We start from the raw sequence: 11844 nt of genomic DNA, 5'->3' as shown, positions 1-11844 counted from the left end.
TAAAGTGAGCACAACGTGAATGATTGGATGTTGTGGCTAATGTATAGAGTTTTTGTATCAATCGCTGGTCAGAATGATTACGTTGTCTTGACTATTTTTCAGGTAAGCTACCAGCCATGGTCCTTATTGTCACTCCCGCCGCGGAGGAGTAAAAGCACCTATTTCCATTTTAGGTGATTTTGTGTGATTTGTGTTATTTAACTGCATTCTTTGTAATGGTGCTTGTATTGTTGAGTGGGCAGTGGTTGAGTCTGTAGTGCTGGGAATAATGTAGGAATGCGCTGTGTGTCTGTTGAGAAGACCGTCTGTGGTGGTGTTAAAAGCAGTTTTAAGGGGCTGAAATTCGAAAGTAGCTTCTGTATATGTGTATGTAGGGCCAAGGAGGCTTTTTGCAACTGTAAGACTAAATTACTCTTTAGTTTTGATTCTAACTTATCTTAAGCTCTGTTTTTTACAACATTTTGAACAAGATTTGAACTTTAAATGTAGTGTATGGCAAAGTTGTGTAGTGCACAGTTGTGTTTGTTGATTGGGAGTGATGTGAGTGATGTGAGTTGGAGTGATGTGGAGCCCCCTGAAAGTCTATAGCCCTGAGGCCTATGATAGTCTTAATGTTGCCCTGGGTATACAGGATGTGATTATCACACACAGAAATGTGGTGTTATGTTTGAGTTGTGGAAATAACTAGACATTGGTTTAGCATTTATGTAGAAGCCACACGAGGTAAAGATGTGTTGTTAAGAGTAAACATTGATTGGAGCAAGATGGTGAACTCCATTGTAAGAAACATGGTAAAGCAAATGGTGACATGAAAGGAGTTGATGATAATAGTGGAAGTGTGAATCTGTAGTGCTTCAATCTGAATGACAACTTGATAAGGTGGGTGCTAAACTTCCTAACTAACAGGTCTCAACAGGTCAAGTTGGGGGAAGTGCTTGTCTGACATTCGCTACACTTCAATTTGATCACCACAGGGCTGTGTCTTGTCCCCTCTGCTGTACATTTTGTACACTAACGATTGCATAAGCAAACACACAGATACACATATCTTAAGTTTGCAAAGGAACAAGTAATAGGTTTATTCTATGCTGAAAAAAAAGAAGAAAGTATACACAATGTTTCGGCCTTGGAGCCTTCTTCAGGTGGCTGAACCTGAACCTGAGCAGTAATGCTCGGTGTGTTAAATGAAACTGTGTAGTTCAACAGTTATTGAATTGTTTAAACAGTGGAAATCTGGAAAAATTGTGTATTGAAACAGTGAAAATGTCATGACCGCTAGCCAGCGGAGATCAACCCATAAGAGAACTAATCAGCACCAGCAGCGGGTTACTAATAACAAGTGCCGCCGCACGTGTTAATCTACCGTGCAGCACACAGTGCTATTTAAACCATCCAGACCCGCTTCCCGCTGCTCGGTATTGAGTCTTGTCTCAGAGAGCTCTACCCTGCCTTTGTTTGTACCTCACTTTCTATACTTAAATCAGTTCTTAAATCTCATACCGTGTACAGACCAGTATTCAGTTTCCATTCTTATTTTGCAGTTATTACATGAGGCCTCATACATAGATACAAACAAGCATCAGTGATTCAGACTTCTGACACTGGCACTGAAAACTCTACTGACCACAGCTCTGAGAAAAAGAGAAATACAAGTCCCAGCCCTCTGAATTCATAGAATTACTACATGTATGCTGGTAGTCTCTCCAGTATCTCACACATAGAGTCACTGTGCTGCTAAACTCTCCAGTATCTCATACTGCAGAGTATGAAGTATCTCTCAGTAACTATGCTGTTAGACCCTCCAGTATCTCACGCAAAGTCAGGATCAGGATCTGAAAAGGCAGATAGTGGGCGTCAATGTTTTACAGAAGTTGAGTTAGTATACTTAGTATGCTTTCTGTGTTGGTTTCTGCATGTAATCTGTTTCACCAGGGAATGGAGTAGCAGTCCAGTAACACAGAAAACTAAACTATCAGAAATATTTTCAATATGTATATGTACATATATAGAATTTTTCCTCCAAACATGGTAATATTATTTTCTCTGTCTCCAGGTAATGCTGATGTGAGGCTGGTGAATGGAGCCAGTCCCTGTGAGGGGACAGTGGAGGTGTATCATGGTGGAGAGTGGGGGACAGTAGCTGACTTTGGCTGGGATCTGGATGATGCTGCAGTGGTGTGCAGACAGCTGGGCTGTGGATCTGCGGTTTCACCACCAGGAGGAGCTCACTTTGGACCAGGGTCTGGATCAATTCTGCTGAGCTGGGTCCTTTGCAAGGGGTCAGAGTCTGCACTGAGGGACTGTGGAAAACAAGAAATGAAACAGTATAGCATTTCTCATGGCTTTGATGCTGGAGTGAGGTGTTCAGGTAGGAGACACTGATCTAGAGTTTATCATCATGATCCATCAGTCCATCCTCTCATTTCCACAGTTGAGAGCTGTGACAACACTCTTCAGTGTAATTACTGTATGTGTCTCTCTACCTGTGGGGAGATCAGAGGAACAAACACAGGCAGGAGACCCTGTCTGAGTGTCACGTCCTGTACACCTAGAGGGTGCTGCTCTTCTGTCTTGTTCCTAGATCCCTATGATTATTCATGTCTTTCCGGTGTGTCTTGTTGTATAGCCTATTTACTTCCTTTGTCTGCTCTGCTCCTTGCTCAGCATTAAGGGTTCGGATGTCTTGAGACCGCCTAGCACCTGGTCCTCTTCTCTGCGGCCTGTGGGCATAGGTTTCTACACGACATCGTCTGACCTCCTGAGTTAATCCCTGTTTTTCCGCTACGGATAGGGTCTATTTGCTCTCCTGCCATTTCATGGCATTTCACTTTTGCTTGCCACTGCTGGCAAACGGAGCAGCAATGTTTTCCTGTTGCTGTTTCAGTTTTAACAGGACAAAGTTGTTAGACTTGCGCCCTTGGCACCCCACATGGGACTCAAACCCACTGCCCTGAAATTATGAGTTTCATGCTTTCAAAAGAGCTAGCCAGGGCCAAGGTGATTATTATAGTTGAGGAAAATATCACATGATATTAATTACAGTATTATAAGTGTAAGTAATAATTATATGTTGTGAATAATATTTATTATTATTATTAAATATCTATTGTAATTAACTGTGGAAGAAGTGTAAATTTGGGTATTAAATTTAGGAAAAGTCTTCTCCTGTATTTGTGTGTTTTTGCAGCTGGACAACAGGAAGTGTCTCTGTCTCTCTGAACATGTAGTTTATCCTGTCTGTCCAGGAACTTTAGTGTTAGTTTAAACAGCCAGACTGTGGTCTGTGAGTATCAGTGCCCAGGTTATATAGTACTGCTCCAGCAGTGCCAGGCTGTGACAGTCCTGGTGCTGTCCAAAGTGTCAGTCAGTGCTCAGGTCAGACAGTCCTGCTCCAGCAGTGCCAGCCTGTGACAGTCCTGGTGCTGTCCAAAGTGTCAGTCAGTGCCCAGGTCAGACAGTCCTGCTCCAGCAGTGCCAGGCTGTGATAGTCCTGGTGTTATTTAGAATTTCTCAGTGCCCAGATCAGACAGTCCTGCTCCAGCAGTACCAGGCTGTGACAGTCCTGGTGTTGTCCAAAGTGTCAGTTAGTGCCCAGGTCAGACAGTCTTGCTCCAGCAGTGCCAGGCTGTGACAGTACTGTTCTCTGGGCTCTATGAGTGATGTAGTTTAAATGATTCATAAATGTTCATGAGTTTTCAGTTTCTCTGACTGTTGTTGAGACAACAGGAGCTGCTCCGGCTGACTGTCTAGATGTCAGTCCTCCTTTATTCTCTTTTAAGGCCTCGGTGCAGTATGATTTTTTCACTGTCCTTCTGCACCTCTACCCTGCAGTATTATTGCCCTCTTTATATTAAATTCAAAACTGAGTTTCTAATTTTTCCTTTTTTTTCCTAACATGACCGAGCATATTAATACTTCAGAAACGTTTAGATTAAATGCAAGTGATGATTTTAAGATATTTTAAATTGAGGATTACAATGATTTAATACAGGTAATCTAAAGAATATAATTTATCTGATTTTATTTTACTTTGACGTACTGTATTATACACACTGTTAATGTGCTCTAATACTGTTAAAATGTGTACAAATGTTTTGTTACATGTCAGGAGTGCGGTTAATAGGAGGCAGGAATCTCTGCTCTGGCAGAGTCGAGGTTTTGCGAGGGACCTCCTGGAGTACAATCTGTGAGGCCGACTTTGACATGAAGGATGCGGAGGTCGTCTGTCGTGAACTAGACTGTGGATTTCCAGCACAGCTGCTGAGAGGGGCTCATTTCAGAGAGGGACAGGGGCTGATCAGGACAGAGGAGATCCAGTGTCGGGGAAATGAGACCAGAATCCAAGACTGTCCCACCTCAACCAGGGAGAACCAGAGCTGCACTCACAGCAATGACATCGGCCTGGTCTGTACAGGTGAGAGCACTGCTGTCTGCACTGATCCCCAGCAGTATAAACACCTCAATATCTCACTCTGTGCCGCACTCACAGCAATTACATCATCCTGGTCTGTACAGGTGAGAGCACTACTGTCTGTACTGATCCTCAGCAGTACAAGCACTTCAATATCTTGAAGAAAAATCAAAAGAAAAGATGTGCACAGTTGTTGTCAGTCAATATTTATATATTCTTACATGTACAGTAATAATTATGGTATTAGAAGAGAGTATAGTATTAGAAGATGGAGTAAGTGTGATGTTAGAATTTCACACCCTAGCAAACTTCTTAAGCAAGATTATTTAAAAAATATTATTACTATTTTTAAAACATTATGTTCAGACACACTAAACTGTGGTGTATCAAGTTAATTTTACAAAAAATATTTATGATAACCCGTCTACGGGTTTGTTTTATTTTACTGATGTGCGACTGAAAATAAACATGACTATTGATTTTTATAGGTTCATCCTTGTCAGCTCTAGATGGTGGAGTCTGGCTTTCAGGAGGAGAGAGTCACTGTGATGGCAGGGTCGAGATTTACTACAACAGCACCTGGGGAAGACTCCTCCAGCACTCCTGGGGCTACAGAGAGGCCTCTGTGGTCTGCAGACAGCTGGGCTGTGGCTCAGTGGTGCAAATATACAACTCTTCTGTGTATGAGACAGGCGACAGTGCTGTGTGTGTGACAGGTATTCAGTGTACTGTAGTACAAGTCTATAACTCCTCTCTGTATGGGAAATGGTAACACTGCTGTGTGTTACAAATGATGTGTCCACGAGTTAGAGGAAGAACACTGTGCGTTATTCTGAGAGTTTCGGAGGGTCGGAGAGAGGGGTAAAAAGGGAAGGAGATCGATGGCTACTTACCCTAGATGCTTGGCTGTAGTTGAAGTCAAGGGACGGAGGTTGAGTATCGAAGGGCAGAGGTTCAGTCAGGAAGAGTATTTCTCAGTAAAGAATGGTGAGGTAGGAGCTCCTAGAAAAGAGTCTAGTACCAAGCACAGACTTGAAGGTTAGAATATCCCAGCAGTTGAGGGTGCGGACATTAGTGTGGTGTCATTGCTGGTAATTTGATCAGCTAGCGCTTGCTGGAATTACCTGTAGATGTGGCCTCATTAGAGAGAGGTCGATTGCTGGATAGAATGCACTTGCTGGTGGACGTGACACTGTGTGTCTGCCAGGTATTCAGTGCTCTGTAGTACAAGTCTAAATCTCCTCTCTGTATGGGACAGTGACAGTGCACTGTGTCTCACAGGTATTCAGTGCTCCGGGGATGAGACTCATCTGGTGAACTGCAGTTCTCCACAGACAGTCAACTGTAGTGATGGACAGGAAGTGTCCCTGCTTTGCTCAGGTAGGAGCCACTTGGTCTATTTGATCTTTTTTTATTAGTTTAACTATATATATTTTGATACCTGCTGCACTGATCTGGTAGAAGAAGATTGAAGCCAAGATGTCTGACTAAAGCAGGCTGAGCAGACAGACAAAAGTGAAAATAAACGTGGACAGAATTAAACAATTCACTTTCTCTACCGAAACACACAGGTCCTTCTGTAAAAACTTTCCTGGAGAGTTTGTCTCGGGTTGACTTCTTTGGCATCCTTTCCTCTCTTCAGTGAGAATCACGGTAGTCACGACCGCCAGCCAGCGGAGATCAACCCATAAGTGAACTAATCAGCACCAGCAGCGGGTTAATAATAGCAAGCGCCGCCGCACGAGTTAACACACCTACACATGCTTTACCGTGCGGCACCCTGTGCTATTCATACCATCATAACCCACTTCCCGCTGCTCAGTATTGAGTTATCTCCCTTAGAGCTCTACCTGGCGTACCCTAACCTTATGACACATGGATTTTGGACTTCCCCTTTTGCCATTTGACTTCGTACCTAGCCTCTCGACTTGGATTGTTTGCCTCCAGTGTCTGTCCTGGATTTCGACCCTCCTTACTTCCTTACTTCCATTGACCACGAACTCGCCTCTCGATTCGGATAGTTTGTTGCCTTGTCTACCGGCTACTCCTGCGGCTGCACAGGATCCATATCTCTACATTTGGGTATCCTCACAACAGTTCTCACTACAATTTCAGCTGACATCTTGCCCTCTTTTTAAAAAGAATTTCAAAGGGTAAAAAATCACCTCAGCCCCTAAACATCTCCTATAAAGACCCCCCTTCTTTCCAAAACCCAGTCAACAAACCTGTTCTACATAATAATAAATTTAGACTTTAAGGAGACTTTTTTTCACACAACATACTAAATGATAACTAATTTAGATTAAAATCATAATATCAAAAAAACATCTGACTTGTTGTGTAATTTGGAAGGTAAATAGTTACATCAGCACAACTTTACAATTGCTTTTACTAAAGGGTATATGATGTTATCCTACCAATTTTTCCAAGGCTTTAATATATAATTACTTCAAGGGGAGAAACAGGGGTTGGTAAAGTAGAGAAAAGTAGCACCCGGACCGCAGGGGGGAACCCAGGTGGATTGGCTGACTTGGCAGCCTCTGAAGCATAAAAACAAACACCCATGACTCCCGGAGTGTCGGCAGAGAGGCGCTGCCTCACGACTGGGAGCTAGGCCCTCAGGCAAGGAAGACTCCCCTGACTCTTTGAGAGTCACTTTGAGAGGTGCTGCCTTGCAACCAGGCTCCTGCCTTGGTATCAGGGGATAGAAAAAAGGGGATAGCCCCTTGAGTTGCATGAGAGGTGCTGCTTTGTGACTGGGAACGAATCCCTTAAGAGGGGAAGAGAAAGAGTGTCCCGACTTGAGGAAATATATTGAAAGGTGCCGGCTGAGAGGTTGAGAATGAAGGGAAAGCTGCTTGAGAAGGAAACAAAAGAAGTCCCCTGAGTTGCTGAGAGTCAGATTTGAGGTGGCGCCCTGCAATTGGGATAAGCCCTCAGGGGACCGAGAATAATGTGGCTGGGGTCCCCTCTGGCTCACTTTTTGAGAACCTCCCCAGAAAGGGTCAAGGTGGTGCTGCCATCCAGAGGTTGGGGAAGCGAGCTTCACTTACCCCCCAGAGATGGAGCCCCAGCCCAACATTTTCTCTCCCAACACCTGTGAGGACAAACAAAGTGTGTGCCAAAGCATAAGAAAATAAAGAAGCAAGAGAAAAGAACAGGAAAGAAATGCGTAGAGGCTAAGTGTGAGCCTGACCGCACAGTGGAGAGGAAACAACCCTTGGAAAAAACCCTTGGAGAGGAAAAAACCCAGTGGAGAGGGAAAACCTCTGGTGGTCCGGAGGAACAGACGCCCCCACTCCGGGCATTCTATCGCATCCACTCCGGGATAATGAGTAGCTGAAATGCCTGAGAGAATGTAAAGGTCAACTGCAGAGGAGGGAGGACAGCTGAGTGTCTTAATTGAATATCCGAGTGAGCTCGGGCAGTGTAGGTGGCAGCTTCAATTCAGATTACTGAAGGATCCACAGTGAACTGGATTGGGTTGGAAGAGCATAGAAATGAAAGTTAAAGTTTGGGATATGAGACAGGTCACAGAATTAAACACGTGATTCTTGAAAACAGAATATGGAGAAACTGGTGAATTCTGCGGCTCTTTGAATCTACAGCAGTTAGACGCATCCTAGAAGGGGGTAAGATGCAGAGGTTGTTGGAGGAGATACAGTATGTTTCCTAGAAGATGCTTTTGGTGGTCCTGTCTCTGAATTCCACGAACTGCGAGATGGAGTGCTGCAATATAAAGCCGTTAGGACATTGAAAAGACTGAAGCCTGAGGTGGAATTGAATCCCGGAGGTAAGATCTTGTAGCACTTGGAAAAAAACATTCAGAATAGCGAGGTTAAAATGGAGATGAAGGTGGCTGGTGGAATGTGCAGAAGGTAGTGCATGTAGTTCAGGCAGAAGAGTAGGCTGTGTGGGTAGATCATGAAGATGGTGGAACTCAGGAACTTGAAGTGGAAGAGAGCTTTAATGGACATCAGCAAGAAGAGTTTAGGTTACTGTGAACTAGAAAGGGCATTGGCTACAGCTTTGGAAAGACCAGGGAGGTGTTCCTTGCCAGATACAAAGTATGGGTAACAGAAAACTGTATGAGATGTTGAAGGAGGCTTGTAATTAGAACAGGAAGAATGGTTAAATTAAAAATCCATAGACTGAATTTAATTGGGCATAAACAAAGAACTTAAACAAATATCAGCAGTAGTTGTCCACTTCTGGCACCTGGAAGAGTGGAAGAACAGATGACATCCCTGAAAATAGAAAGCCAGAATAAATTCGCCCAGAGTTAAACCTGTGAAGACATGAATCCCAGGATTTAGAGCAACAACAAGTTCTCCAGAACCCGCTACTCGGTAACCAAATTCAGAGCTGTCTAATAGGAAAAAAACACAATTGATATATTTACCTTCAAGAATCTGGCAGCGCAAATGAGGATCAAAAAGCTTGAAATTGGGGGGAAGAAGATCATCCTTTATCGGTAATGAAAATGGTGGATTTGTTATCAGCATGAAATAAGAATGTTCTATTTCTATTTCTTCCCTCCATCCTCTGATTTCCCCTGACATGGATGGCAACAACAAGGTAGAGTTCCAGAAGGGCTGATGATCATGCATGTAGAAAGAGCTCCTGGATTTGAGAGGTTGGAAATTAGAAAAACCATTGAGCATTGAATATTACTATTAGACTGAGAGGAGAAGCATCAATCAAGGACAGGTAGTGCAGACTGGGACACCAGTTCTTGCAAAACAAAGTGGCAGTTCCAGTGGGGGAGAAATATCCACATTCTAATATCTTTCTGAGCATCAGTTGATAACGTGGGCATTGAGAGAGGCTGACAGTAGCTGACAGAAGTTGAGAAAAAGATTTGCCTTGAGGTATAATGTGGATAACATAATTTGCAAAGCCCCAACTAGGATATCGAGTTGTGTTTATTGATAAATTTCAAAATCTGAAAACAAAAGTGGAGGGAGCGATTTAAACTCTAAATATTTAAGATCTAAAGTGATAAGACTTTTCTACCAGGAAGCTTACGCGTAGTGATACCAAAAGGGTTGATCCAGTATGATGAAAAAGGATGCTCTAGGAGGGACCAATGAGAAAGCCTTTCACAGCTCAGCTTGAATCAAGGCAGCAATCATCTCAGGCTCAGCAATAGAGGGAGGAAGACAGGACAAAATGATGGAATTGATGGCGCAAAAAAAAAATAATTCAGAGGCCATCAAGAAAGTCGTTAACGAGAGGGGAGAGAAGATCATGAAGGGAGTGTTCCAGGGTCTATAAATACTGATGCGTCTATGAACTTGGAAGAAAGTAGAGAATAATTTTGTAGCATAAAATAAAGAACCACCTTAACACACAAGGATCAACAGTAGTAGTCCACTCCTTGCACTTGAGGGTGTTCGTCAACCTGCTCAGTTCCTCATCGTCATCTCCCCGTGTCTCACTCCCTTCCGGATTCTTCCATCTGCAAAGGGTCCTGATCTATGCTTCGTTACACCTTGACTATAAAGCAGCATAATGCAACAGGTTGGAAAGGAGTGGAAGAAATGTCAGCATGGTAGATTAATTTGAATCCAAGGAGGTCAACAAAAGAGCGTTGGAGAATCATCAAGGTGCTGGAGGAAAGACAGACAATTTGTGGATAGCTATTAAGTCATTATGCTGCTTGTATCTCCAGTATCTCACACATAGAGTCACTGTGCTGCTAGACTCTCCAGTATCTCACACACAGTCACTGTGCTGCTAGACTCTCCAATATCTCACACACAATCACTGTGTGCTATACTCTCCAGTATCTCACACACAGTCACTGTGCTGGTAGACTCTCCGGTATCCCACACACAATCACTGTGTGCTAGACTCTCCAGTATCTCACACACAGTCACTGTGCTGGTAGACTCTCCAGTATCCCACACACAGTCATTATGCTGCTTGTATCTCCAATATCTCACACAGTCGCTGTGCTGCTACACTCTCCAGAATCTCACACACAGTCACTGTGCTGCTAGACTCTCCAGTATCTCACACACAGTCACTGTGCTGCAAGACTCTCCAGTATCTTACACAAAGTAAGGATCTGAAATGGCAGATAGTGGACTTTCTGTGTTTAATAGAAGTTGACTTTGTGGAATTAGTAGGTGGTTAACTTTCTGCATGTCCCCTGTTTCCAGTTCACAGGGATATGGAGTATCAATACAGTCAAGAACTTTAAGTAAAATTTAACTAACTGAAATATTTTCAGTATGTATATATACATATATAGAATATTTCCTCCAGACATGGAAATAATATGTTCTCTGTCTCCAGGCAGTTCTGATGTGAGACTAGTGAATGGTGCCAGTCCCTGTGAGGGGACAGTGGAAGTGTATCATGATGGAGAGTGGGGGACAGTTGACGACTTAAACTGGGATCTGAATGACGCTACGGTGGTGTGCAGACAGCTGGGCTGTGGATCTGCTTTTTCAGCACCAAATGGAGCTCACTTTGGACCAGGGTCTGGATCAGTCCTGCTGAGTTTGATGTCCTGTAGTGGGTCAGAATCTTCTTTGAGAGGCTGTGGAAAACAAGATGTGAAACACCATAATATACCTCACACTAGAGATGCTGGAGTGAGATGTTCAGGTAGGTAAGACTGATGTGTCAGTAATGTTGATGGTGCTGGAGTGAGGTGTCAGACAGGAGTCTAACTCTCTCCAGTCTCCAGCACTGAGGACAATTACAACTCCTCCACTGATCTAGAGTTGATCATCAGGGTCAATCAGTCCATCTTCCCATTCCCACTGTTCTTGTCCTGCTGAGAGCTGTGACGACACTCCCCACTGTCACTTTGTGTCTCTCTACCTGTGTGGAGATAAGAGGCATAAACACAGACAGGACACTCTAAAAGCAGTAGCAGTTGGCCCAGGGGCTGATTCTCTCTCTCTGTCTCTGTCAGCCTGGATCAGAAGATCTCAGATTTAATTGAGAGATGAGATCTCAGCACAACATTGGATACAAATAAATATGAATTAGAATAGTTCTGGGCTCATTAGGGTAATTCAATCATTTCAGGTTTGTTGTTTAATCAGTGCCCAGGTCAGACAGTCCTCGTTTGTCAAGAGTGTCTGTCAGTGCCCAGGTCAGACAGTCCTGCTCCAGCAGTGCCAAGCTGTGACAGTCCTGGTTTTGTCAAGAGTGTCTGTCAGTGCCCAGGTCAGACAGTCCTGCTCCAGCAGTGCCAAGCTGTGACAGTCCTGGTTTTGTCAAGAGTGTCTGTCAGTGCCCAGGTCAGACAGTCCTGCTCCAGCAGTGCCAAGCTGTGACAGTCCTGGTTTTGTCAAGATTGTCTGTCAGTGCCCAGGTCAGACAGTCCTGCTTCAGCAGTGCCAGGCTGTGACAGTCCTGGTGTTGTCCAAAGTGTCAGTCAGTGCCCAGGTCAGACAGTCCTGCTCCAGCAG

Source organism: Lepisosteus platostomus, chromosome 5 (genome assembly GCF_059453375.1).
Source record: "Lepisosteus platostomus isolate fLepPlt1 chromosome 5, fLepPlt1.hap1, whole genome shotgun sequence".
NCBI lineage: Eukaryota > Metazoa > Chordata > Actinopteri > Semionotiformes > Lepisosteidae > Lepisosteus > Lepisosteus platostomus.
This window is presented reverse-complemented; position numbering follows the sequence as displayed.